This window comes from Notolabrus celidotus, chromosome 15 (assembly GCF_009762535.1).
Source record: "Notolabrus celidotus isolate fNotCel1 chromosome 15, fNotCel1.pri, whole genome shotgun sequence".
NCBI classification, from domain to species: domain Eukaryota; kingdom Metazoa; phylum Chordata; class Actinopteri; order Labriformes; family Labridae; genus Notolabrus; species Notolabrus celidotus.
The window spans coordinates 29383845-29407066 of record NC_048286.1 but is presented as its reverse complement, the minus strand read 5'-3'; the positions used below and the strand labels follow the sequence as shown (position 1 = coordinate 29407066).

At 40.7% G+C, this 23222-nt stretch overlaps 1 protein-coding gene across 12 annotated transcripts in view; it reads right to left on the bottom strand.

The window, feature by feature from the left end:
* Positions 1–23222, bottom strand: part of ctnnd2b (catenin (cadherin-associated protein), delta 2b) — a 237275-nt gene that overhangs the window by 202063 nt on the left and 11990 nt on the right. Inside the window, exon 1 of one of the 12 annotated variants that reach the window (XM_034702138.1) lies at positions 14519–14601. The exons of the other annotated variants lie outside the window; for them this stretch is intronic. The gene's annotated coding sequence lies outside the window, so the exon portion shown is untranslated. Of the gene's footprint in view, positions 1–14518; positions 14602–23222 lie in introns of those variants that run through there. 12 annotated transcript variants of the gene reach the window in all.

The window sequence follows — 23222 nt, the reverse complement described above, 5'->3', positions numbered from 1 at the left end:
CTGTGATTGGCTGAGGGTGTTGAGCTGCCATGGGAGACCCCTGCTGGTTCACTGATGGGACAACAACAACATGAAACTGTGTGTGTGGGTGTGTGTGTGTGTGTGTGTGTGTGTGTGTAAGAAGGAAAGGAAGAACAAAGTACAGGTCATCGCTAATGTGCTCTTATTGATGAGCACACACACACACACAAGTATGTGCAGAGTGTATTACTGAACATTCAGCCATGCAGACTTCTGCTCATGCAATCAGTCGCCTCCTCTGAGATAAAAGAAGTAACTCTGTCTTGATATCATAAATGATGCTGCAGTAATAAATGAGATAGTGTGAGCAGTTCAAGGCTGCAGACATTTTTCATGTGGTGTGATGCCACTCACTGGGACAGCATTGCTCTGACCGCTCGTGGGACTCTGGTGTTTCAGTGGGAGAGTGGTATTAATGAAACAAGATATAAATGTGACACTAACGCAGACTTTGGTTCTGATATTTATACCACAGAAAAATAAAAGAGACTTAAAACCAAAAGGCCCCACCCTTCAGTGCAGCCTCCCAGCAGGCGGCGGGACTAAAGCTAAAAGAGGAGAAAAATAAACTGTTCATCTGAGGCGCATCTTTAATACAAAATAACCTGCCTTAAATGCAGCATCCCTATCTCTAAACAACAAGCCGGTGCAGCTAAAAATACGATCAACATCATGAATTAAACATGTTCTCCACTGATCCTCTGGGTGAGCTAGGTTTTCGTGAGCGGCTTCACCACATGCTTTAATTGCAGAGGTTACAACCGTGGTAATAATCACATTGCAAAGGCAAATTAAAACGTACACTGCCCTCCTCCACCCACAGAGGAATGCACTGAGGACTCTGCATCGTGACAAAAGCTGTTTGTGAACAAGAGGATTCAGGAGTGAAAGTTACAAGCCGGGACACTTCAAAGTTAACTGTGTTAGACAAACTGCAGCATTTTGGGGGGAAAAGCTGTCAGAGTGTTTGTTAGGATTACACTCCGGAGGGTTTGCATGTTTGTCAGTGATGTAAAAACAAAGAGACAGAGACACGACTGATTTTAAAATCACAGGTTCAGTTTCTGCATTTCTAGAATGATTTATCCAAAACACATTACAATAAATAAATCAAACTAAAACTGGTTCTGAACTCCTTTAAAACCTTACAACTCAGAGTAGGTCTTCCTTTATACTGCATTCACACGGCGTTGGGCAAATAGCAGAAAAGCATGATGATATGTAATAAATCAAAGCTGCTGAAAGGAACTCTCAGTTTGCATTGATTTTGGCACCCCCTGTGGACAAAGGGTGTAATTGTAAAAAATTAAAGGCAGAGGTGTGTCAAGAGGGATGTCCAGAGGTGATATGGGCCCCCTTGAAATCTGATTAGTGGTGTGGCTCTAAATAATATAACCCAAATATATTTAAAATGTTGTGTTTTTATCATAGACTGTATAAATAATGGACGTAGTATTTGTGACGCTACCCATCTGTTTCTAAGCACTGTTTTGAAGCCAATCGTCGGCAGGAGCCATATTGGAAATGCTGAGCTCATCCAAAAGAGTGTGAGGTAAAGAGGCAGGGCTTGAGCCTCCTGGCCATCAGTCATGTCCTTATTTTGGGCATAACTTGTAATCTAAATATCTTCTGAACCGTTGCGTTAGAAATTAGCGACCTAGACCAAAACCGTTTTTTGAACCAGGCTGTAAACGTGTTTATTTCTGCTGTAAAGATGGTATTTTTTGAATGGGTGTGTATGTGGTTTCCGGTGTTTCTGCAGCCAGCCTCAAACGGATTCTCAATGATTTGCAGTTTATAACACTTCTGCATGGGCTTCATATTTTGAGACCGGAGTTTGCCGCTTGATTTTAATTCACAACGTTACAGTCCAATGTTTATTTTATTGTATAGAGGAACACAAACCCCTTTAAGATATTTTAAGCTATACTGTTAGCACCACAGATGTACTCTTCCAGCCTCACCTGGTTGTACCTTATTACTCTTTTTTTGGCATACTACCAGATTTTTCTGTTCCTGTCCACAGAACGACTTCCTGTGTGCAGTCTACCATCAGTCTGAATCCATGTGAATGCAGCATGAAACACACAGCATGCTACATTGCAGCTGCACATACACATCCTCATAAACAAAGAGAAAAAATAAACTTCCTCTCTCTCTCTATTCTGTTTCATTTCCACACCTCTATCCTTGTGACGCTGCAGGCTAGTTTCACTGTTAATTTGTGTTGCTTTGAATGATCTTATGCTCCTGACCTTCTTTGAACCCGCAGCTGTTAGCAGTATGTCCTTTCTGATAAACCAGAACAGAGAGCTAAGCAATGTTGTTGCTAATGACCTTTTGTTCTAGTCGTCTTGGCCATAATTGTGTTATTCTGAGTCAATAAGCGCGGTTTTACTCTGATGTTCTGCTTCAGATCAACAGAAGCATCTGTTCTGCTGTGGACTGTAACACCTGAGGGATCTTTGGCGTTCTATCATTAAATTAAATGTATGTTCTTTTATAGCAGACGGGGTGTGACAACAGTCCCAAGGCTCTATCAGTCAGATCACTTCTGGTCAAACCTCGTCTCCAAAATTCATCACCAGCATAATATGTTGGAGCTCATCGTGCTGGTCTTATGGCTCCACTTCTCACATTAAGAGGCAACAGAGACATGCAGTCCATATTAATATTCAGTCGGTACTTTGGTGAAGAATCTTTTAAATTTACACTGCAATGGTTTTACAAGTTAGCATGCACTGAAATCCTTATGATTCAGATGGACAGTAAACACATCGCAACTCACTTAGAGTCAGTGAACTCATGAGCATGTGGAGATGAGCTGCCTGGTGCTTCATAAATGTTCACAGAAAACTGAACACCTTCAACCTTTCTTTGACCGTGTGGTCAACTTCAAATACAGAATGAAAGGAAAACTGAGACAAAAGTCTCTCCTGAGATTAAGAATTGAGAAAAATCTGTAACTTTTCCATAATTTTTCTTCTTTAGACTTGATGAGTAGTTTGTGTTTTACCAAAACTGACAAAATGTGAGAAAGGACCAGAGGAAGAAATGTTTACATGTTTCATTCCTCATCTGTTTTAGCTAGTGTCTCTGTGTTTGTTGAAGACAATAACTATCAATATCTAAATTACTAATATTATACATATTGAAATTAATTATCATTGAGTTGCGAACCATCAGTTTTTGCCCGAAAATTATCTTTTGAGATTTGAGCTGGTTGTGAGATTGACTGATTTTCTTATTGATTCCTCTTTATGGGTTACAAAAGCTATGCGATTGATCATTTCTGTATAGTTAATTTCAATGCCTGAAACAGTGGCTGCTGCAAAGTAGGTATTAGACAAATTGAATTGCAGCAGGCTGCTGAAAATAACCTTTTATTTTGGTTTTTAGTCCGAACCAGGTTGTATTTCCAGGCTGAATGAGATGCTCACGCTGGTTCGGAGCTGGTTGAACTCGGGAATCAACACAGCACCCGTTTGTTTTTCCGCCTGCTAGAGCCTGTGGAAGAGGCACGTCATGACATCAGATTTACGTGACCACTTTTCCCAGCAGCTCTAGAGCGAACTTTCCCTTACAACAACAACGAGGCAAGAAGATTGTCTCCTCGGCCGACCGCTGCTTTGCCTTGGAGTACATTAGTCTCTTCAATTTTTTCGCTGCAGGACAATGGCGGAAACACATTTGGTTGTGTTTTTGATCAAGACAACCTCATCCCTGACGTAAGCAGTTCGCAGTTCTAGACCAGCAAAGGGTTGGAGCCACTCTGGAACCGGTTTCCCAGGCTGGGAGCAGGTTCACTCGCAGTGGAAACACGAAAAACCATTTCTCAATTGAGCGCCGGCCCTGAAACTGCCTCGATCGAAAAGGGGTAAATGAGTGCAGCAAAGAGACGAGAGGTACCAATTTGTCCACAGGAGGCGCCAAATCTGCAAAAACCAAAAGACCTCCACAAGAGCTCTAAATAATTGTCCAGTCATGTCATGAAATATGTTTGCGTAGCTCCTCCAGCCGTTCATACAATCTGAAAACTTGAACAGCTGATTTCATTTTGATTATTAAAACACATTTTAACATGCTAATAATCCTCATTTTGCTTCACTGCGGTATCTGTCTTCTTGGAAAACAATTCAATAAGTAAAAGAGATAAGAATGTATTCTCTTCAGAGCTCCTCAGTGTTCAGAATACACTCCTTCAATGTGAGTATAGCCTGTGGACATCTCTGTTCTGTGTTTGCACAACGATAGCACTGCACTCATGCATGATTTAAACAGAACATACAGTGAAGGAGGGGAAAAAATTGACCAGAGAGGGATACAGCCCACAGTACAAAGGCCTCCCGCTGCTATTCTCAGCACTGCGAGCATCACCATTACCACCCAGAGCACTACAGGCACACCGGCTAGCTACTGTAGCCCCCATGCATAATACATCCACCTGACTTTGATGGGCTTTCTCTGAAGAACCTACGTCACTAAGAAAAATAGTTTATGGAGGGCAGTGTTCGGGCAATGAAGCTGCCTTCAGACCATGGCTGCGGTCCAAAAAACTTCAAATAGCTGACAGGACTGTGGTTAGGAGAGCATGATGCAAGTACGGACACTGTGAGAAAGTAAAAATCAAATGTCAAGAAGAGAGCTGCTCAAAAGCACTCAGAATGTCAGCTTTTTCAGGATTTATTTGACTGCTGACGTGTGCTTTTAGAGGAAAACAAAGAGAAGGGCTTTTTGTAAAGTTTGCTATTTGATGTAAGATTTGTAGGCCAAGCTATTACTTTATCTCCCATCACAAATCAAAGTCCTCCCTCCAATTCAGGTTATTTTTATCTGATGTTCTGATGCTTCTTTGGCCTGACAGTGCCAGCATGTTATGCAATTCTGGGTCACATCAATCTTCATAATCTTACATCAAAAAGCAATGCACTGCAGAAGATCACAGTAACCTTTCAGACCTTATTCATTTAGCTAACGCAGCGTTCACCTATTTCTAGAGCTTGAGAGGCTTCCACAAAGCATCGAATAATGATCTGCTGCCTCTTTGATTCTTACTCACAGGTCAAAGTTGCATCTAAACAGAAGATAACATGACTAAAAAGATTCTTCAAGCTGCGTGCCAACTTTGACTGGGCTCCTTTTTGGCTTCTTTTCATCCCTATATCTACAGCAGAACAGGACGTGCTGTTACTTTCCAAGCGGGACTGAGACATTTCTTGCAGTTTGTGCTAAACAGTGCAGAGCTACAGATGGGTTTTTATCATCACAAAGCGATGACACAAAGCCACAACCAGCGCTTCCTCCCCCCCCAGAGCATCTGTTTAGCTCCGTGAGACAAAAAACAAACTGTCTTACTCAGCATTCCACTATTAAAGGGAGTTTTACACACACAAATACGCACTGGCCCTGACTCGTGTGAGCTCTGAAATTTGGGTGCAATTTCTCTGAGAGTGAAGAAATGATGCCAGCTCTGCCCCGGAGTGTATGTGGTGTGGCTGCTTTCTCTGTCTCTCCCTTTCTCTCTCGCGGGGCTATAAATAGTGGAGAGTGCTGCTGTCTCTCATATTTCATGTGTCACTGGCTCCCACAGTCACTGGTGAAGAATGCTCACTGCGTACATACAGAAAGCCTCTTCTTGCCTCCTGCTGCACTTGTTTCCAATTCCTCACTCGCTTCACTGCCGTCTAATAATCTCTCCTCTCCTCTCATGTCCTCTCCTTTTTTTACCTAAGAATCCAGGCCTTACCACACGTCTCTATTGTCAGGTGACTATATTGCAAAATGTCAGGCAATTTAGAATAAAAGACAGTGTAATGGATGTTCAGCCATATTGGATATTCTCCTTGAAAGATAGGAAAATCAATAAAACCTCAGTCTTATATAACTCTCTTTTATTTGCTTAGCTTGAATGGAAAGCAGGACTGACGTGAGCTTTGTGCTGCAAACACAACCGGAGAGGAGAGCAGCATACCAACACTATTAACCAAACTGTCAAATTACCTCGTTAATTACCTGCATCCTTCATCTTGCGCTCCAATTAAACATTTTATTCACTGAAAAAGAAGTGACGATCAACCAGGCGACTCCTCGTGCTTCTTAGGAGTAAAAATAAACACACCCTCCATGATAAAGGAGGCTGGAGTAGTTTGAATGAGGCAGATCAAGCTTTGTGTCCACCGCCATCAGACTGTTAAACAGTAATGGAGGCCACAGACTGCACCATGCTGACCACTGACACCCACCCCCCATTAACCGATCCATACCATCACTGCATTGTCTGTCACACTCCATCATCTCATCCCGAACTGACTTTCTTCACTGCTGCTGGCATTATAATGCATAATGTATTATATTATATAATTATCTTGCTATATTATATTATGTTATATTACATTATTATTGGTTACTACAACTCACAGTCATATTACATACCCATATTTATTTTATTTATTGCTTAATCTGTCATTACCAACCATAATCACACCATGTCAACTTGTCACTACTGAATCATTTTTTAATACTGCCTGTAATTACTGCTATTTCATCTATATTCCATTTGTAACATTGTATATATCTAAATTGTATTTTATCTTTATTTATCTATTTTTTTCTTTTATTTTCTTTTACTTATTTTACTATTCTTCATTATGCTCCCCCGATACAATGACGGACTAATCAGTCTCCTTGCTGATGAAAGCACAGCATGCTTTGGGCTGAGTTCTAACATCACACATGATCACATTGACAAAGCAAGCATGTAGCAGAGGGTGTGCACTGACGTCACTTTCCCACACGGACACTCCCCCTCTGAGCAAGTGGCAAAACATCCTGCAACATGGCTGCCTTCAGCAGGGCCTTGCATTCATGTCTAATTAAACAACTACACATAGTACAGCTATAAACACACACACATAACTATAATATAAAGACAGATAGAAGTCATGTTAAATAACTGATTTAATTCAATCTGTGGGCTCATTAACTTTCATCTCTCCCTGCAAAGCTGGCCTTTAATTGACTTCAATCCAGCATCCTTGGATGCTGTGATTGTTCGTTTACTGTAAGGATGATCTGCAGATATTGAAAGTGTTAACTTCACCTGAATCAAACATGTATAGTGAGACTGAAGGTGGGGTCACATTATATTCATCACTAGCTGAATGCAGAGGCTTGGTGAGGTGTTACATACAGTATGTGTTACCGTATCTGTACGGCTTCATTCTGTGGATTTATTAACCTAACGTTACAGCTTCATGTGTTTCTGTATACATATTATTTTAATTGAAGATCTACAAAGAATATTGTCATGTAAGAATTACTTAAAGGTGACATATCATGCAAAATTGACTTTTTAATGGTACATTACCTGAAATATGTGTCCCTGGCATGTCTACAAACCCCCCTGAGAATGAAAAAAATCCATTCTGCCCCTGTTTTGATTTCTCCACCTTTCTGTAAATGTGTGTGAAACGAGCCGTTTCAGACTTCCATGTTTTTGTTACGTAACAACAATATCCGGTCTGTCACGGAGTCAGAGCTCGGAGCTTGTTCAGCCCATAGACTGTATAAAATAATACTGAATCCCCCCTCCGTTTTTCATTACCTGCACAAATGTGCGGTAACAAGGAGCTTAGGAGGGAGGCATGCTAATTGTAGGCTGTCTTAATAAACACAAAGGTCGGTTTTACTCCCCACATCTGCAGATTTGAAGATCTAGTGGATGATTTTTATTTGTCATGGATAAGTGCTAGCGCTAGTTAGCATAGCTACATAGCTACATGTCGTAGCTGTAGCTGTGTACCAAGACACACGTCTACATACTGACAAATAAAACAACAAGAAACACAGAATCTGTGACCAATCCTTCAGAAAAGGTCCCGCTGCCTTTCTGGCAGAGGTCGGTTTTACTCCACACGTCTGCAGATTTGAAGATCTAGTGGATGATTTTTATTTGTCATGGATAAGTGCTAGCACTAATTAGCATAGCCACATAGCTACATCTTCATAGCTGTAGCTGTGTAGTGGATGATTTTTATTTATCATGGATAAGTGCTAGCGCTAGTTAGCATAGCCACATAGCTACATGTTCGTAGCTGTGTACCAAGACACACGTCGACATACTGATAAATAAAACAACAAGAAACACTAAATCTGTGACCATTCGTTCAGAAAGGTCCTGCTGCAGGCGCCTCTCCGTCAGGATCAGATTCTGGATCAGATTCAGAGGGTTGAAGTAACGCGATCTGTGAGCAGCCGTGTATATTCAGCCAACATGTAAACATTAGATCAACGTGCTGGAGAGCCGAGGCACATCCACTTCCTGAGGGGGCGTGGTCAGAGAGAAAACAGAGTGTTCTGAGGAGGACTTAAGAAGAGGGTTTTTCAGGCATGCCAAAATCTGATTTCAAAGTGTTTTTTTGAGCATAAACTATAAAGACATGTTTTGGGGACCTCTTAGACCAATATATATTGATGAAGGCGGTGCTGTCATCCTATGCAAAGCTGAAACTCTGAACTTAACCTTGTCTATTGTCTACTTAACCATTATTTAGAACATCAACAAAAGAAAGTGTGCAACACAGAGATTTTATTAGCACCCACATTGCACAAATAGTTGATTTTCAAAATAAGCCCCGCCTCTAAGGTGGTCAGTCAGATTTCAGGGAGGTCCAATGCCACCCTGGGTCATCCTTCTGGACGCACCCCTGCTGTAACAGTTTGTTTTTTGTGACAGTTTTGTGGTTTTAAGAAATATGAAACCACATGAGTTCAAAATACTGTCTCTATGGTGCTATTTTTAAATGAGGTAATTCTGTCACATCCTGCAAGTCTGTCAATAAAGTTAAAGCAAAAACTTTCATTTTTCCTATTGCCTGTGAATGCAACATGACTCCTTGTGTAAGGTCACAAAGAAGAAAGTAGGAATCCTCTGCTTGCAGAATCATAGACTAAAATAAAGCTCTCTGCATACACACATCCATCCAGCTTATCATTGACTGATCAATAGCTTCCATTAATTAAGCTGAGAGCGAGTTAACTGATGACACAGTGTTATTTCACTGCAACAAATCAATGAGATTCATCAATTTAGCCCGAAGGCCCGAGATAAGTGAGGACACGCTGATATTACACGAGAGCAAGCCATGAAGAGAGCAAATAAGGAATTCCCCGCCTGAACTCGAATACGTGAGCACATGGAGAGCAGTACGTTAGCCAGCTGAGCGAAAATCTCCAAAGGATTTGACCCTCAGCCAATAAACTGCAAAGTCTCTTCATCTCTTAGTCAGACACAATGCTTAGTCATCAGCGAGACGCTCAGCTCTCCCTGACAAATCCTTATTAGTCAAAGTTAAAAGGTCTGAGGGAAAATATTTCCTTTGGAGCTACGTTCAGAGGCTCACGCTGTGTTCATGCCCGTCTTTAAGGAGGCCGAGTGTGATATTTAAAATCAGCAGTTGCCAAGCCGTGGAGCTGTCTTCGCCTGACTGAGTCTGGTGATAAAAACTGAAAAAAAAGTCAGAGAGAGAGAAAGAGAGAGAGAGGGAGAGTGTGTGTCCAATAGCTGATTCACTACAGCTATAAAAAAAAAGCTTCTTTGATTTCATTTCCTTTCCGTCTTGTTTCACTTCCCAAGTGTAAAAGTCCTCTTCTCTCTCTTACATCAAAGCTGATTAAAATACTTCAATCTGTTTTTAAATCCCAGATGAACAGGCATTAAAAAATAAACTTCAACAACTTCAGTCTGTATTCTAATAAGTTTCCAAATGTGACAAAACTCGGGGTTAAACATTATCATCTGATGCAACGTTTAAACTTTAAAGCAAAGATGACAACCACGTTTTTAGAAGAGCATTACATCTAATTCACTAAAAGTTGAGATTTTTCATTTGATCAATGTGAGCAACCAAACTAATCCCAGACCCAGAGCACGGCACCGAACAAATGGGCGTGATTTATGATCCCTGTGTTATTTCACAGGCTGTGACCGGAAACAACATCCTCATTATTTGCCCTGCTTATTTTGAGTCTACATATCTCATTACAAGACCTTTCCAGCTAATTAGTTCTGCTAATGTTTTCACATGTGGATTACTCCCAGAGAGTAGAAAAACATCATGTACTTTTATCCTGCCTCTAAAAAGGGCATTTGTTGCGACCAATCAGCTGGTCACTAATTGCTGGTGCTGTTTACTAAATCAACAAATCTCATGACTCATGCCGTCTTCAAGCACAAAAGGTCCCAATGTTTGCTAACCCGTGATATCATCCTGTCCATTGTATTGATAGAAAGAAAATATGACTCTGCTTGTGAAGCTAATGGACTCACAAAGTAGAGGACATCAGTTTTCAATGTGTCAACAGGTGAGCCCTCAAAGGCGAAAATAACCACCAGATCTGGGATGCCTGATAAGAAGCTACATAGCATGTGGGTACTCCGATCTAAAGCTAACCTTAACATTTGATTATTTCAACAATGGCAAGCTGATTCTTTTAATGTCAGACTGCTGCTTCACTCTGCACACACTTAACCTCCTTTAATGTAACTACATTGAGTGTATTTTAATTCAGAATGCAATGTTTTCAAGTGTTTTACTATTTCACAAGTTAACCCTCCTGTTATGCTCGTTTATCTGGAACAGCAATAATGTTCCTGGATCCATTTGACCTGGGGCATATTCAATTATCCAAGTGTCAGAACCCCAAAAAATCCCATTACACATTTTTTTTTTAAATCTAATTTTTAACTTCATTACTAACCATTTAAATCAAGATTTAGTCCATTGGTGTTCTTTAATTTTCACAGATCATGGTTCAATGAGGATAACTCGTTTTTCATTAAGATTCATGTTAAAACTTTTTTTAATGTACATTGGAAAGACCTAAATATAAATACAATAGTTTTACATGAAATAGATTTTATTTTATTTATTTTACATTTTATAAATCCACACGTCACCTCTTCTGTCACATGCTGCCCAGATTTTTATGCTGCATTTAGCTGGTTTGGAAGGCATATTTTGCCTAAAATAGACTTTAAAAAGGGTCAATTTGACCTGCAACATAACAGGAGGGTTAAAGACAAATGTCTGCATTTGCATGAAAAAAGTGGACATTGAAGTTGTCTTCTCTACTCTATTCATGCTCAGCTAGTGAAATGCATATACCTGCTTTACATCCGAGTTAAGCACATCAACATTAGCTGATTAAAGACCAACACAAAGTACAGCTAAGGCTAAGGTTAGTGTTATAACTTTGCAGGTATTTGGTAAGTAAAACTGTACATTAAAATGGACTGCAGATAATGAAAGTGAAGGACAGATTAAACATCACTAAAGTTTTACTACTCATAATAAAAAGGAGCATAAATGTCTATCAGAAATTTCAAGAGAGTCATAAGACAGCTGCTGACACTTCAACCAAACCTGCAAATATCAGTGCCAAGGTGGCATTACAGGAGAAGTCATGAAATCAAAAGATTAGGACTGATTATCTGAGAATCATGAATGTCAGTATGAACTTTTAGGCAAACCCATTGGGAATATATTCAGATGTTTACTGGAGAAGTGAAAATGTTGACCTTTTGGTGATGCTGAGAGGATAACCACAGTCATGGGATTCATGACTGTGGTTATCCTCAGTCATGGGATTCATCCAATGATGAAAACTATATTTTTAGGATCATAGCTAAAGCTTTCAGGGAAGTCAATCTCAATTCAACACTAGAACGGCCATGGGGGTCATTTTGACTGTTTTCACGTTTATTTGTCCTGCAACTTTGTTAAATTAAAGATTACAGTGCTGCTGGTTCCTAACTTTTCCTAAAAGTGTGTGTTTAAGTATTTAAAATGTCATTTATACAAATTTCACAAAAGGCAACAAGAATATGATCACATTTATCTACTTCGGCCACAGGCAGCCATAATGACTGCTGCCATTAGATTGATACATTTTCACGCTGCATGCCCCTTGATTGCTTGGCAACTATCATTGTAGTGTCCAGAGCGATTTGAGAAAAAACAGACAACTCTATTTTTGCAATAATTGCAAAGAGAAGCTCAAAGAGAAAGATCAGGAAGATGGACAGTTGTTCCAGGAATTGGACAGCGCAGACCAGCGATCTATCTGAATAAGAAGCGGATAAAAGTCTTCTCAGTGGCGGCCCCAAAGCTGTGGAACAGCCTACCTTTCCAGGTTAGAGCTGCACACTCTGTTGAGCACTTTAAAACACTATTAAAAACCCATCTTTTCTCCTTGGCGTTCAGTCCCAGCTAAGCAAGAACCCATGGCATTTTACTTCTTTACTCCTTTTATTTCCTAAATTGAGCTCTTCCTATTCTTTTATTGTTTTTATTTATTATTATATTTGTGTATGATTATATTGTATTTTAATAACTGTACAGCACTTTGGTCAACTGAGGTTGTTTTGAATGTGCTTTATAAATAAAGCTTGACTTGACTTGAAAAGTGGCTCTCCGAGGAAAGTTTCATATAAATATATGTATATTTTCATAAATATATAGTACATCCTTAAACAGTAAAGACATCACTCTGGGTATTTATCATAACAGATGATACAATTTGGAATCTGGCAGTCAAAATGACCTCTCATGGCCTTTCTAGTAGAAATGGAATTCTGGCCTTCTAGTGTTAAAAGGCTAGATAGCTTTATCATGTAACCAATGCATGTTTTGGTCATCTAATCATCCTGAACTACGATGCCTCTGGCTGCTGAATTCTGTCAGTGCAGAGAGACTAAGTAACATAGGAGCACTGAGATGTGTCAGAGACTTTATAAGGTGTCTGATAGAGTCACCATAGATTTATTTATAGGAGCATTATGGAGGAAAAAAAGGCCTTACAGGGATCTTAACAATCAACACTTTAAGTGTGAATAACACTAAACAGTATTAACACAACTCACTCAAAAAATAAATTTTAAGGGGCGCTGCGTGTGTGAACACAAACAACCACGATTGTATCCCCGACTATATCAGAGATTTCTTACCATGAGCCAATGGGCTGGGGTGATGACTATATCATGCCACCTATGCCAACCCAAAGGAGACATCATGTGGAATGCATTTGGGAAATAGGTTTAAGACAACTACACTGGATTCATCCTCTGGGGACCATGAATATGTTTCCAAAATTTAAATCAAATCCATCTAACAGTGCAGTAAGAAAATCAAATGTCCATCTCACAGTCAAGCACCAAAGTTATGAATGTGCATCATTTAGGGAACATGAATTTCTACATGATTGCTTAGCCGTTTCACCCCAGAGTCACAACCGCTTGACTAAAAAAGGCCAACATTGGACATCAATAAAGCGTGGACATGGTGGAGCAGTCAACGAAGAGTAGAGTGCTGCTCTGGTGCCCTGAAATCTTTGGTTTGCAGCCGCCTGAACGGGACAGCAAAGTGCTGAGCAAACCTTTAAGATAAAGAGGAGATTAGTTGGTGTCAGGGCGCTGGCTGGATGTGAGGACAGTGAATGAAGAGGCATTAAAGCCAGACAAAGCTCGGCTGCTCTGGCCTGACGCCACTTCCTCTCCTGCACGTGTACACACACAGACACACACACACACACACACACACACAAAACCCACTCATACAAAACCTGCAAGCCAGCAAACGCTTCAACAAGGTTAGCAATTAATGAAGGCTTGGAGCAACGAAATGCCCTTTAAAGTTTGAAAAATGCTTACAAAATAAAAACTGCCCCAGACAGAGAAAAGATAGCATCCACTCACATTTTTTGCATGCATATCTTAAGGATTGAGAGATGTTTTCCTCCCCCATTAAAAGTCCACTCCAGGGGTTATTTTTAAGTGCATTTGAGGTCAAATAAATGGAGGTGATTTTGGCCAGAAAACAATCAAGGACACAGCCTGAAGCAAAGATTGCACTGACACCATGCAGTCTGCACCAAACATCACACAAACCACCATGTCAGCAGATATGGAACAACCAACAGGGTAGAAAAATCTAAACAATGGTGCCAAGGAGGGTGGAGTAGTTGGGGACAAAGAGATGAAAATAAGAGTCTACAAATTTCAATCACAGGAGAAAGTCAAAGCAAACCTAACATGTGCAGTTTCAGCATTTATTTTCTTTCTGGAGTAAAAAATCTTTTGTTTTATTAAACTGGACACACAAAGGACCAAGCTTTAAAACATGTCGCCTGCAAACCCATTACTTTCACACCCAGATGAAAAGCCTCTCTCTGCCACTGTGTGTGAACAATCTGTATGAATTCATCTGGTGCCATACTCACAGACCACAGGCAGTTAAATAAAGCAGAGCCACAATTGTTCCCATCAAGGTGATAAGTGATGAATAGCTGTTTGACCACCACAATCTGTCTTATTTTTTCTCTCTCTCTCTCTCTCTCTCCTAAACTTCACAGCTCCCAAAATCTCTGCAGGACATAATGGTCCTCTCTCAGCATCATTATGGATAAGAAGCTCATTTGTAATTATGTAAAGCCCACTTACACGTAGCAGTTGATGAACGCTAAAGGCAAGCGAGAACAAAGAGCGGCTGTGAGGCTGCAGCAAGTCCTCCAACGCCCACCACCCTGTCAACAAAACACACACACACAAGCACACACACACACACACATGCAAACACAAGGGCATGCAAAGTCACACTAACATACTGGCACACAAAGTAAAAGAACAAACCAGTTTGCAGTAAAATGCACTGAGAAGCAGGCACACAGGTCTCAAAGCCCTGAAATCTGAAGTGTCTCTTCTCTAGTGCAGAAAAATGAACCGGGTTAATCCAAGGACAGAGGGTGAGCACAGAAGCATTGATAAATCTAATCTTGTTAAATTAGTTATGTATTATAAGTACTTTTATAAACAGAATTGTGCAAAGTTTTTCATCATTGATGCACTTCATTCCCTCCAAAGCAGCCAGTTACTTGTTGTCTGCATATGAATGGTGCTCATTAATGAATGTCATGCAGATGTAGAGTTATTGAATGATCTTTCAGTCTTTTCAATGGCAGTGAAGAAACATGAATAACAGTGACCCTGCACACTTTGCCTACACATAACGATTGCTGCAGAAAAGCACTGCCAAGAACTAACATCTGGTTTATGGTTCCTCATCTAAAGGTGGGCTGCATCCTACATTATGCAACCAATAGAGTATAATGCAATGAAAGGTGTTTATTGTAAGAAGATGAATGCAACGCTGGTCAAAGCTGCACCATGACCACCAACACTCACCACACAACTTCACGCTATTGAAAACTTGCCCCCATTCATTGTTTACAGCAAGTTGCCACTTTTAACAGCTTGTAGATCATAGGATCATAATCATACATGTTTAAACTTCCTGTTATGTTGCGGGTCAAATTGACCCATTTTAAAGTAAAAAAAAAAATGTCAAAAAGTAATTTTTTCAGGATGAAACTTCTTAATTAGCGTGGACAGCATATAAAGTGAAAATGGTTCATTTCAAACATTTGCAACCCCCCCTGCATGTTTTATTACATAGATAGTCTATTGTTCGTGGGTCAATTTGACCCTGCAGTCAAAGTGGAGGCTAAAAGGGGTCAGAGGTGTCAAATACTAAATGTTTCTTTGCAACTGTGTGACATATTTTACCCAAATCACTTTCCAATGTACATAAAACAAGTTTTAACATGAATTTTCATAAAAAAATTGTGAATTATCCTCATTGAACTATGATCTATGAGAATAAAAGAACACCAATGCACTAAATATTTATTTAAATGGTTAGTAATGGAGTTAAAAATGAGATTTTAAAAATGTTTATTGGGATTTTTTTTGGGGTTCTGACACTTTTGAATCATTAAATATGCCCCGGGTCAAGTTGACCCTAGAACATTATTGCTGTCCCTAAAAAATGAACATAACAGGAGGGTTAATAATGGTGGTATACTCTTAGGTAAATGAACTTTGTGGAGGTGTTTTGATCTAAAAGACTCCAACAAGTGACCAGTGATGCTCGTCATCATGACTCCAGGTAAATTTGGATGTGGGCCCGCGCTCACATCTATATTGATTACCATAGGCCGAGCTCAGCTAACGCACTACTAGGTTGCAAGAAGACTAGAAGGAGCTACAAAGCTGTACAGAAGCTTCACATCATGAACTTGTTCTTGAATGCAACATAATTCTTCACACAGAAAGTTAGTTCAAACCTTTTCCCTCTAGAAGAAACCCCAACACAGACCGGGTCCTGTGCTGCAACTTATATTTAGGATTCTATAAAATGTAATAAAAAGGACGAGTGATAAAATGATAAGTCATAAAAAAGATAAGTGATAGAACGATGAGTGATAAAAAGGAGTGGACATCTGGCTGCTAACACTTCACCCCACTAATTTTACGGGTAGATCAGCCAACATTTGTGTTTCTGTCCAGCCTGTGGAGGACTGCTGATGTAAGCATTAGTGGTTTACTTAGTGGTGCAATGTTCAGTTTTAGGGATACAGATGCTCCATCAAAAAACACACAAGGAGGAAATCTGTCTGTGCTCTAGTTTAGGTTGGAGCTGCTGTTTGGATTGGGATACAGGCAGTCATCTAGTCTATCAAGCGTCTTTGAGTTCTTGAAAAGCGCTATATAAAACTTAGGTATTATTATTACTATCTTTTATCATTTTGAGAGTGTGATCATGTCAAACAAGTTTTCCTTTTTTTTCTAAGTTATATTTTTGGGCTTTTACACCTTTATTTTTTATAGAGGAGAGGACAGTGGATAGTGTAGGAAACTGGGAGAGAGTGCAGGAATGACATGCAGGAAAGAGGCTGAAGGCTGGATTTGAACGCAGGCCACCCGCTACATGGGCGCGCAACTTAACCGTTAGGCTAAAGGCGGATTTATACCTCTGCATCAAATCAACGGCGTAGCCTAAGCCGAGTTTCCGCGTAGCTCCCGTACCTACAAAGAGGCCTACACACGTAGCTGACGTGCACCTCCTCCAAAATGTAACTACGCGTAGAATCAATGTGGACCGCAAGCCCTGTGATTGGTCCGCTCTGCGGCTTGTGTTTCCCGCATTTACAGCACTTCTGGGATCCCAGACATCGGCCGCACATCGGCGGTGTATTTCATCTCCTCCTTTCTATTCTTCCATGTAATCATGTCTGTATGATAAACAGCAACATGTATCAGCTGTAGATTAACATAACACGCTCTGAATCACTGTGGAAAAGGAAACAGAGATCGTAGAAGGGCCGGAAGCAGGCGACCGGCTATCAGAGAGACCGCACTGCCCTCAGTCTGCGTCAGCCCCTGCTGAATAGGGGGGATGCAGAAGTATAAATCAGCCTTAAGTCCACGCCCTCAAACACAGTTTTCACATTCAAAAGGCATTCAGCCTCATCAGGAATTCAAAAGTGGTTTTCATTGAATGTGTTGAAGTTGTTTAAAGGTCTAAAATGACCATGCCATGAATACCAAGGTCCTAAATTGTCCAAAAGAGTGTCTCTGATTCTCTTGTTTCTTAGCAGTATAAATGCTAATTGTTTGACATTGTGTAAAATGTTCAAATTTCAGAGTTTGCTTTAAAGAAACTGTTTTTAGTAGAGGAAGTTTCAAAAAATGTTGTTGTTGGTATGGGATTCAATCATTGCAACAGGACCAGTAAAGGAGCTTTTCAGATTCAGCAGTTTTGCCAGTACTCTGCATGCCACAAGTGTACATGTGTTTGAGATTAGATTACACATGTTGCAGTAATGTTGATTTGGTCACACAAACAAACAAACAAACAGAGGGGGATTCAACTCCCCTCCTACTCCCATCCAGCCCCCCAATACATACATACAGAGACACCTCTCTCTCTATCTCTCTCTCTCTCTCTCTCTCTCTCTCTCTCTCTCTCTCGTAGCTAATTGGGAGTCGACCCTCCCTGACCTCAGCTCGTCCACAGATAGAGTCATCGCCATGACAGCAGAGTCTCGCTCATTATCCACAACAAGGGTCGGCCTTGTTAGAGCCCGAACCGCCACAACGCACCTGGCTGACATCACAGCTAAACCAGAGTCCCTGTTACCACAGCAACCACAACTTGGCAACTGCAACTTGGCAACGTCCCACTCCACGGGGGATTGATTGGGTGAGCAATGCAGTGAGAGGTGGATTAGGAGGAGTATTATAGTCTCCCTGGGTGCAGAGGGACAGACACAGAGAGGATGGTAGACTGGATGAAACAATGATGAGCCCTTGACCTGAACTTGGCTTTACACAGGGATGAAAGAAGCTTATTGTTTATGTGTTGCTTATCAATTTACTGATGTGCTGCAGTGATAATAATATAGGAGGGTTTTCCAATAGTGCCTCAGGCTAGTTCCTGGTATAGGTTTTATCTTTAAAATTATCTGAAATACATTTGTCAAGTGAGCAGAGTAAGACTGTCATGATCGCATTTTCACCCGAGTGTCTGTTTAATGTTCAACCGTAGTAAATCTAGGCGCAGAGTGACTTTGCAGCACAGTTCTCCTGCAGCAAAGAACACACTCAACCATTGAGTGAAACGAACGAAACTCAAGTGACAAAACGACACGTCCTACAAACAACCATTACCCTCTCCACGGCTCCCGTTCTGCTGCTCTCGCCTCTCAGGGCAGAGGATGAAGAGGGTAAACCACTCAGCGCCTCAGACTGGGAAGCAAAGTGCATCTGTTGTTTGTCATCATCCATTAGAGGACCAGTCAGACACACAAGTAAAAACTGCAGAGAGAAAAGGGTCAGAGGTCATTCAGCCATAGGATTTGTACTCCTGATCAGTGTTGAAGTATTAATATACTGTGTGCAGAGTGTTGGGTCAACAATGGTGCTATTACACTTGTACGACTTCATTCACTCAAGACTTGGTTGTAAATGCAAGAAGTGGGTGTCTCTTTATTGAGTGAGTAACAGAAGAAGCTGAAGTGTTTGTGTCCTGATAAAGACTGACAGCTCATCCTGACCTCCTTTGAGTCCATGTTTTATTAGGCTACCATACCCATTGATTATAGGGATGGGCAATGATTTTCAAATATTCGTATATTCATTCACTTTGTAAAAATTAAAGAGTTGCTTTGAATATTTTCTCATTTTAAAAGTACACATTTTCATTGTTTTTACCGGTGTCTGGTTGTAATACGGTGTTCCCCGTACAGGCCATCTACCTTCAGTACAGCCACAGTAGCTCAGACCATAGGGACCTGGCTTGGGAACCGGATGGTCACCGGCTCAAGTCCCAGTATGGATGAAGTTTGGCAAGTGGACTGGTGGCTGGAGAGGTGCCAGGTCACTTGCCTGGGCACTGCCGAGGTAACCTTGAGCAAGGCACCAAACCCCCAACTGCTTGGGGTGCGCTGGTTGATGGCAGCATCCTCACTCTGACATCTCTCCCTAAGTGCATGTTTGTGCATAAATTGTATGTACAGTATATATCAAACTGTGTGTGTAGCATGACGAAATTAACAGGAGTGGAAAAGTTGAATTTCCCCCATGGGGATTAATAAACTACGTTTCTTCTTCTCCTCTTCTTCCCGCCAGACGGTGGCTATAGAGCATCTTACAGCTTTTTGCCAACCACATTAGCAAACAGAAGAAGAAGAATGCTACCTGCATTAATTGCAAAAGAAGAAGAAAACAGATTTATTTTGCAAGTCTTTTTTTTTTCTTTTAAGTTATATTTTTGGCCTTTTTGCCTCCACTCTATAGGACAGCTGAAGAGAGACAGGAAATGTGGGGAGTAGAGAGTGGGGGAAGACATGCAGGAAATGGTCGAACGGCCGGGAATCGAACCGGCAACCCCTGCAACGATGACTGTAGCCTCTGTATGTGTATCAGACTTGCATAAAAGGGGCGCTGGTGGCCTAGCGGTCTAAGCGCCCTTTTTATGCAAGTCTGATAAAAACATATAAGCAGAGGATATAGTTGCTTTAGCAGAGAGAACGGAGATGAGTGAACCTTTTTCAATATCTCTTTCTGGAAACACAGCATAATACAACAAAATCAATTTATATTCAGCTGCAGTTTTTCACAACCATGTGCCCTCATCACTTTGTTCTGGTTTAATCTCTGGGTTGGCCTATGCGCAGGGATTCCCTGATTCTTAGAATATATGTATGTTTATCATTTCAGGCAGATTTGATCAAATCGAGGACAAACCTGCGGACGACTAAACGTGAGTTCTGATTCTTTAGGGCTTAGCGAGAGACTTACAAACATTAGAGTGTCATCTGCAAATGAGTTGATTCAGAAATGTGATGAAAGAGGTTAGAATTTGATGGTAATGACCATGACCTGGAGTTGGACCAGGACCAAATCTTGAAGGGACTCAATACGACTCAGATCATCAATACTCCAAACATCATTGTGGATACTCGTGACCCCACGCTGTAAAGTTACACAGTCAAATCCTACAATGGAGGTTTTATAACAGGATAGAGGTGGATTATACTGTTGCACAAAGAGGATGCAGTTATTCAGCAACATGCGTGTACACAGCGGTAGTAACCTTGATCTATTCAGCCAAACTCATCGGTTTAATGCCCATTTGATCTTAAAGTGATGCTAAATTCAACCTTTTCTGTTTTTCTATTGCACAAACAGTTACGTATAATCATTGCACCATTACAGTTATCAAAGATTTATTTTACCTGCGTCGATATTTTACTCTTATAAAAGTGTTATTCTGCAAAGAGCTACAGAAAATCATTTCCCTGTTTTAATGCCTTTGATGGCCGCGACCCGCCCTGTGTTTTCATCTCCTACTGAGTATCTGCTCTGAAGGGTCCAAGGAATAAAGTGGTTGTTGACCAGGCGGGCGGATCTTTCCATCTACTGAGTGAGGGAGGGGGGGTTGGGTGTAGGTGGGGGGCAGGGACGCCAGCTGTGATATGAATCAGATGCTGCCATGATTGGAATACAATGACCTGGCAACACACAGTGTCATTCCCTCTCTCTCTCTCGCCATGTGTCTCTGTCTCTGAACAAGGTTATCAGCAGAGATTATCGGGTTAGGACAATAGACGGCTGATTCAAATAGGTAGTGAATGCTTGGGGACACAAAACACATCTCATCCTGAGCCTAAATCCTTAATTTTCAATCCACTTTACACGGGACTATCAATGTTTTTAGAGGAAAAGATTTAATAAAGACATGAGTACAAACTGGGAGCACAGAAAGATATTCCTGGTATTTTAATATCATTAATTGTAGCACTAGTTGTTATACAGTGACAGGGAAGTAATCATATTTCTTATGCAATACCATTCAAGATTTTACATTTCTACAAATGTGTTAGCTGTTTACATACTCGTGATTAGTAGCAGCGATATCAGTATGAGCATCGCCATCAAGAATCCCTCATTTAAATACAGCTTTCTCAGTATGAGCTGAAATAGAGGTCTGCAGGGGGGAGATGAAATAGCATTACCACTCATGAAAACAACTTTGAAGTTACTAAAGCATGCTAATGCTGCTACAAAAGTGGGTCATGATGTTCCATACTAATAAAGTATTTGTACACCTCCTATATACTTCACATAGGGTATGCGTAGTATCCCTGATGTATAAACTCAACTGGTGGAGTCCTGCTGCACTTTACTCTTCGTTTCTCACACTATACTCTTTCAGGTGATGAATCATTTAGCAGATTTTGGGCTGATGCACATGCAGTTATGACGCAGATGAGCAAACTGCCTTAAATGTTGTGTTAGTTGTCACATTAAACCCTATCCCTCACACCTTTAAGTGCTGATTGCCTCATCTTGTTATTGATTAATAATGCTCTGAGCTGACGTCTCTGTGATGCAACTCTGGAGCTGTTATTGCAATATAGTTACTGCAATCTCAGAAGACAAGCCGGACTTCAGTATTTGGGTCAGTTTTTTCACATTTGGGTTATCATTTCTTTCAATTATAATCCCTATACACATAAAAATGTAGACTCTGCATTTGTTTGTTTCAGCATGGGAGCATTCTCATTCCTGTTTGCTGTGCTTTTGTAGTCCAAGTAGTGCTGACCAATCACTTATCAGCAGGCTTTGGTGTATATCCATATAGAGAGCAAAAGCAGGCAGAACACACACAGTTGCAATGACACCCTGGCTCCCATCAGTACTAATCTGTTTGATTTACAGATATATGTATCTACAGGAAATAATAAGATGTCCTCATTCAAGCTGACAATCTGCTCTTCATCCAAAATCTTCACTTGAGTGACAAATCAGCTGCACCATGTGTAGCAAAAGCCAATCAGTAAATGCATTAGAAAAGATCAATCCGTCCTCAGTTCAAAAGAAACATTTAGGCGTTTTTCAACAGCAGGAACTTTACCCCGGAAGTAGGAACTTTACCCCTGAACTACATGTGTTTCAACCGGAGGAACTAGGGTCTAAATTTAGTACAGGGGTAGTTAATCTCCCCCTGAAAAGCCCCTGCTTGGGGGGGTAGTACTTTTCAAAGGTCCTGGGACTTTCGGTTGAACGTAACGGTGTTTGTGGAGTTTACACAGTTGTTGAAACACAGAGGGAGTTCCTGGGCATGCATACTAGTTTAGTTTTTATTAAGATTTCAAAATGTTATTTAATTTCATTTTTTTTCTTCTCCATACATCCCTGGCTTGATTTGCACAATATACCCGGGACTCAAAACGCAGATAACAATGGGGGCACAGGAACCTTTTAGTTCTGGGGAAAGTAGTTCTGGGGGCTAAAAGACCCCGGAACTCTCGGGTGAAATGCACCTTTTGAGAAGTTGTTCTCTTCTCTTCTTGAAGATAGACCCGAGGATTTTTGCACAATTCTCAGGCTTGTAATAATGAAGAAAGCCAGAGTGCAACCTCAGTTTAACATACTGTCTCTGTTGACCTATTTGATACAGATAACCAGACACAACTCAGGAGGATGTGTTGGACCACAGCTCCCAACATTTACAATGCTGATGTAAATCCTGCACAGAAAAGGAACAAGTTGTTTGATGCTACCCACTGGCTGCACCAGGACTGCCAAAAAATCCATAATGTCAAGAAAATCAACCTTGTTTAGCTTTTCCTGGATTGATTACAGATAAATCAATGAATTATGATTAATATCAGCATTCTTGTTGCAGATACTTCCCAGATCCCCTCCAAAAAAACCTGCACAATCAACTGACCACCCATGTCTCTGTACTCGTATGACCTTGTTGAAGTAATCATACTGTGTTTCCAAAATATCATTA